Source organism: Bos mutus, chromosome 14, assembly GCF_027580195.1.
Source record: "Bos mutus isolate GX-2022 chromosome 14, NWIPB_WYAK_1.1, whole genome shotgun sequence".
Taxonomy (NCBI): Eukaryota; Metazoa; Chordata; class Mammalia; order Artiodactyla; family Bovidae; genus Bos; species Bos mutus.
The window spans coordinates 72,674,413-72,680,412 of NC_091630.1; positions in this window are offsets into that span (position 1 = coordinate 72,674,413).

A 6,000-nucleotide genomic window follows, 5' to 3' on the forward strand; every position below is an offset into this window, starting at 1 on the left:
AGGAGAGGAGACCCACATACACAGAATGTCCACCTAGAGTAATAAGGAAAAAGAACAGATGGGAAACACCAAGAACATTACCACTTCAGCATCTCTTAGAACAAGCCAAACTGCTTCTATCAGGATGCCAGCATCCTGCCAGGGTCTGGAAGGAGGAAACTAGCCCAGAGGAGATGCCATAGTGGTATAAGCCGTGCCTCTCATGCAAGACCTCCAAGCTTCCTTGCCGACACTGACACCATCCCCAGGTCAGTGTCAAGTCAGGAAATTTGTCAAAGGAGATGTTCAGTGGTGCCGGTTACAGCTCAGTCTGCCTAGAAGCACCACCTCCTGAATGGCATGTTATCTGTCTGTAGTACAAAGTCTCTAGATGCTCTGTGGCTAAACTGTTTATTCTACTTTTTTTTTCTTTCAAGTTAATAGGGGAAAGTGTGAAAAGTGAAAGTGTTAGTTTCTCTGTCTTGTCTGACTATGATCCCATGGAGTGCAGCCTGCTGGGCTCCTCTGTCATGGAATTCTCCAGGCAGGAATACTGGAGTGGGTTGCCATTCCCTTTGCCAGGGGTTTGTCCCAATCCAGGGATCGAACCCGGGTATCCTGCCTTGCAGGCAGATTCTTTAACATCTGAGCCACCAGGGAAGCCCCTTAATAGGTGAAACAGATTATCAAATAAATAAATGGTCCACTGATTGTGTCCATAAACATTACCACACTCCAGCTTAACCAGGAGAACCAGCCTGTGGCTTTTTGTTTATCTGTCATACAACGCAGGGCTCTGGAATTCATTTTGTTTTATTATGTTGTAATCTAGTTTTCAAATGTGACCTCCTACCTTGTAGAAGGTAAATAGAGGCAGGGTCTTCAGCACGGTCCCTTTCTCTGAAAAAAGAACCTGAATGTATAGCTTGATGCCACTGTGAATTCCTAATGCATATTTATTCTGGTGACAATGTATACAATAATTATAATCTCCCAAACATCCTTGGAAATTGTAAAATTACGGTGATGGGAATAACAAAGTCATCAGAACCAATATAATTCTACTATTTTTCTACATTTGCTTTTTGGTTGGCATTTTGTGTAGCTCGTGATGTGTATCAATGATAACAACAATCATAATAAAAAAAAATCCTTTGACTTTCTTTGGCCAGGACTTTGTGTTTATGCAATGTACATTAGCCTCTCTCTAGGAATGCACTTAGGGCTGAAGGGGTTATTTCTACGTTTGGTCAGGGGACGTCTGGCAGGTGGAAGTTATTTCTGTTACTCACACGGCAGAAAGGGTCCAGGGTGTCTTGGGGTGGTTGAACAGGGCAGTGAGGAGACTCCAAACTGGCCTTTAGGAGGGTCCGGTCAGGGCATGGGCCGTGTCCTTCAGTGAGCAGGGGACCCCCAAGTCTTCATCCGTATGCCCAGCGCACCCTGTGTACCCGCACAGTTTAACCCTCAGAGCTGCTCACTCAGAATGCTTCTGGAGGAGTGAACTCTTGGACTCTGGGTGGTGTCTTGGCTGAAAGTGTCTGGATGATCAATATTCTGAGAGAAACAGAATTACAATATTTAAGTCAACTACTGGGATTCAATGTTCTAAGTATTTTAAGTAGATAATTTCCTTCTCTCCAAAAAGAGGTGTTTTTTTGTTGTCTTTTTTTTTTTTTTTTTTTTGCTAAAAATCACAAGGACAAATAACATATATATATATATATATATTTTTTTTTTTCATTTCTTAAAGAAAAGAAGCATCACACCATGGAAAAAAGAACCCATTGTTTCCTGCTACATGGAAAGGCCCTTTGCCATGAGTTCATGCCCAATGCCCACTTCCAGTAGAAACCGCCGGTCAGTGTAACTCCTGTTAGGCTGGCTCACTGACGATTCTTATGGCTAATAGTTAATAGTATTATTGATGCCTTCTCCTATTGTTGAGGGTTTTATTTTTTTTCCCCCTGTCAGATTGTATTCTTCTTGGAGGAATATGCGAATAAGAATAAAACAGGGATCGACCTTTCTAGATTTCCTGCTCCTCATTTGCAAACAGTAGCCATGACCCCCAGCTGTCAAAAAGGATAGAGCCCAAGGGATTCACTTGGGGAGTCGGGGTCCAGAATTCCTGCCCTTCAGGAACTTACAGCAGGATACTTCTAGCATCATTTTCCCTCTTTGCACTTTTTCTTGCCCCTCCTGTTTGTATGTTAAGTGAATTTGTTTATTCCAAGAGTTCATGAAAGGCTCTGACGTTTGTCAGACAATAGGGAGGAGAATGGCATGACCACAGAGCGAAGTATCTATCGCCCAGAGTTTTTAAAAAATGCAAAGAACTGGCCAAGCTTTTCCCAGGACCTAGTATTCTTGGCCACCATGGAACCAGTCCCTTCTTTCCTTATGACAGAGAGGCATTGGCATTTTTAGAATGGGGATGTCCCTTAAAAATCATGGGTCCAAGCACCTATTTTACAAATGAGGAAACAGACTCAGAAGGAGGCAGCTAAGCTGCTCTAGGACCCGGGTCTTTGCCTGTGGCCTCTAGAAGCCATGACCCGGCCCCATGCTGGCTACACTGCAGACTGTGTTCCCCTGTCTGTGTGGGGGGTTTACTGACACCGTCTGAGCCGGGAGTTCGGCCTGTTACAGCTGCATCTCCACCAGTGGGTCACCCCACAGTCGGTTCTGGGGCTGCTTTTTTAACACTTTCTGCCCCAAGTTTCCTTTCTCTATCTTGTCCCTTAAAAAATGAACTTCTGAGAGACGGAGAGTGACTTTTACTCAGACACAGGGGCCATCTGAGCCCTTTTAATGGGAGACCAGATGTTGGATGAGTTCTCATTAAGTCCTGGGCTTGTAGGTTGAGTGTTAATATTTGCCTTTTGAATTCATATCATTATTACTCCTGCCAGTAATATACTTTTCAATAAATTAAATTGATTTTTCCAGTATAATAAATGGAAAGGGCTTTTGGCCATATGTGTGTGTGTGTGTGTGTGTTTCATGCTCTTTCCACAGTCACTCTCAATGACAGGGCTCATGGTGGCTGATCCACTGGTCTCAAGGATGATAATCAGAAGTGAGGCAGTGGAATTCATGGACTTTGGGCTTGGGACCTCATAGGGGGAAAAGTTCACCCCTTACATTTGCAAAACTCTAAGTTCACAAATTCATCTTTAAAAATGTAAATATAATATGTTGCCTGCAGTTTGTGACATTACAGTGAGTCCCATTGTTCTTGGGACAAAGGCTAAATGTCTTGTAAAACCTGACCTATTCCAGCCGTATATAAGCTCTGTCTCTTGCTTATTATTAAAGCCCTAAAACCTAGCACATAACACTGATCATGGGGCTTTGAACTGTTCACCATTATCCATTCACCCAGTTGGCAAATGCAATTATAAGATATTTTACATTTTTAAATAATTGCATTTATTTGACTGCACTGGGTCTTTGTTGCTGCACAGACTTTTCTCTAGTTGCGGTGAGCAGGGTCTGCCCTCTAGTTTCGGGGTCCTGGCTTCTCACTGTGGTGGCTGCTCTTGTTGGGGAGCACCTCGTTGGGGCGGATGGTATTTACAGAGGACAACATGATAACGTGATGTGCAAATGCACTGTGAAAGGATCCCTCTCCATCTAGTTAATGATCACATCCGTCACCTCACATATTCATTTCTTTTTAGGGTGAGAACTTTCAAGTTCTACTCTCTTCGCAAACTGCAAGTAGGCAATACAGTGTTATCAATTGTAGGAACCATGTTTCACATTAGATCCTCAAGTCTTGCCATCCCTGTAACTGCAAGTTTGTATCCTTTTACCAGACTCTTCCTATTTTCCTCACCTCCTGCTGCTGCTGCTAAGTCACTTCAGTCGTGTCCGACTCTGTGCGACCCCATAGACAGAAGCCGACCAGGCTCTCCCATCCCTGGGATTCTCCAGGCAAGAACACTGGAGTGGGTTGCCATGTCCTTCTCCAATGCATGAAAGTGAAAAGTGAAAGTGAAGTTGCTTAGTCGTGTCCGACTCTTCTCAACCCCATGGACTGCAGCCCACCAGGCTCCTCTGTCCATGGGACTGTCCAGGCAAGAGTACTGGAGTGGGGTGCCATTGCCTTCTCCTCCTCACCTCCTAACACCCGACAATCATTTTTTAATCCTCTGTGTCTATGGATTCAACATTTTTTATAGATTCCACATGTAAGTGCTAGCATGAAGAAATTTTTTTCTCCGTCTGGTTTATTTCACTCAGCATAATGCCCTCCACTTTGATCCACATTGCTTCAGATGACAGGATTTCCACCCGCCCCCTTTTTTTTAAAGGTTGAAAAATGTTCCATTTTACATATATATTATCCATTCATTCATTTAAGGAGCACTTAGTTTGTCTCCATGTCTTAACTATTGTGATCAATGCTGCAATGAATATGGGACTTCAGATATCTCCTTGAGATTTTTTTTAATATATATATACACCCAGAAGTTTGGATTGCTGAATCACATGGTAGCTCTATTTTTAATCTTTGAGGAAACCCCACACTGCTCTCCAGGGTGGTTTCACTGGTTTAAGTCCCCACCAACAGTGCACAGGGGTTCCCTTTTCTCCACATCCTCACCAACACTTATCTCTTGTCATTTTGAGACTAGCCAGACATGAGTTTGAGCAAATTCTGGGAGATGGTGAAGGACAGGGTGCTGCAGTCCATGGGTCACAGAGTCAGACACGACTGAGCGACTGAATGATGACAAAAATTCTAACAATGCGAGGAGATACCTCACTGTGGTTTTGATTTGCATTCCCCTGATGTTGAACACCTTTTCATGTGTCTGCGGGCCTAAACCTTCTATGGAAGAATGTCTATTCACGTCTTTGCTGATTTTTTAATATGGATAATTTAAAACTCAGCTAAAATATACCCCTTATGAAAGCCAGGATCTTTCTTGTCTATTTTGCTCATCCCTATCCAGGGCATATAGGTCAGTACACAGCACAAAGCCGACCCACACTAGTCCCTCTGAGATGCCTGAGGTGAGGCTAAGCCCTCTCCTTATTTTCTTACTGAATGTGGTGGCCCTGTGCCGAGTTGCTTTAGTCGTGTCTGGTTCTGCGACTCTAAGGACTATAGCCTGCCAGGCTCCTCTGTCCTTGGGATTCTCCAGGCAAGAATACTGGAGTGGGTTGCCATGCCCTCCTCCAGGAGATCTTCCTGACCCAGGGACTGAACCCAGGTCTCCTGCATTGCAGGCAGATTCTTTACCAGCTGAGCTACCAGGGAAGCCCCATGGTGGCCCTGCTGCTGCTGCTAAGTTACTTCAGTCGTGTCCAACTCAGTGGGACCCCATAGACAGCAGCCCACCAGTCTCCCCTGTCCCTGGCATTCTCCAGGCAAGAACACTGGAGTGGGTTGCCATTTCCTTCTCCAAAGCAGGAAAGTGGAAAGTGAAAGTCAAGTCACTCAGTCGTGTCCGACTCTCAGCAACCCCATGGACTGCACCCCACCAGGTGGCCCTCAGTTCAGTTCAGTTCAGTCTCTCAGTCGTGTCTGACTCTTTGCGATCCCATGAATCGCAGCACACCAGGCCTCCCTGTCCATCACCAACTCCTTGAGTTCACTCAAACTCATGTCCATCGAGTCAGTGATGCCATCCAGACATCTCATCCTCTGTCGTCCCCTTCTCCTCCTGCCCCCAACCCCTCCCAGCATCAGAGTCCTTTCCAATGAGTCAACTCTTCGCATGAGGTGGCTAAAGTACTGGAGTTTCAGCTTTAGCATCATTCCTTCCAAAGAACACCCAGGACTGATCTCCTTTAGAATGGACTGGTTGGATCTCCTTGCAGTCCAAGGGACTCTCAAGAGTCTTCTCCAACACCACAGTTCAAAAGCATCAATTCTTTGGCGCTCAGCTTTCTTCACAGTCCAACTCTCACATCCATACATGACCACAGGAAAAACCATAGCCTTGACTACTGCTACTGCTAAGTCACTTCAGTCGTGTCTGACTCTGTGCAACCCCATAGACG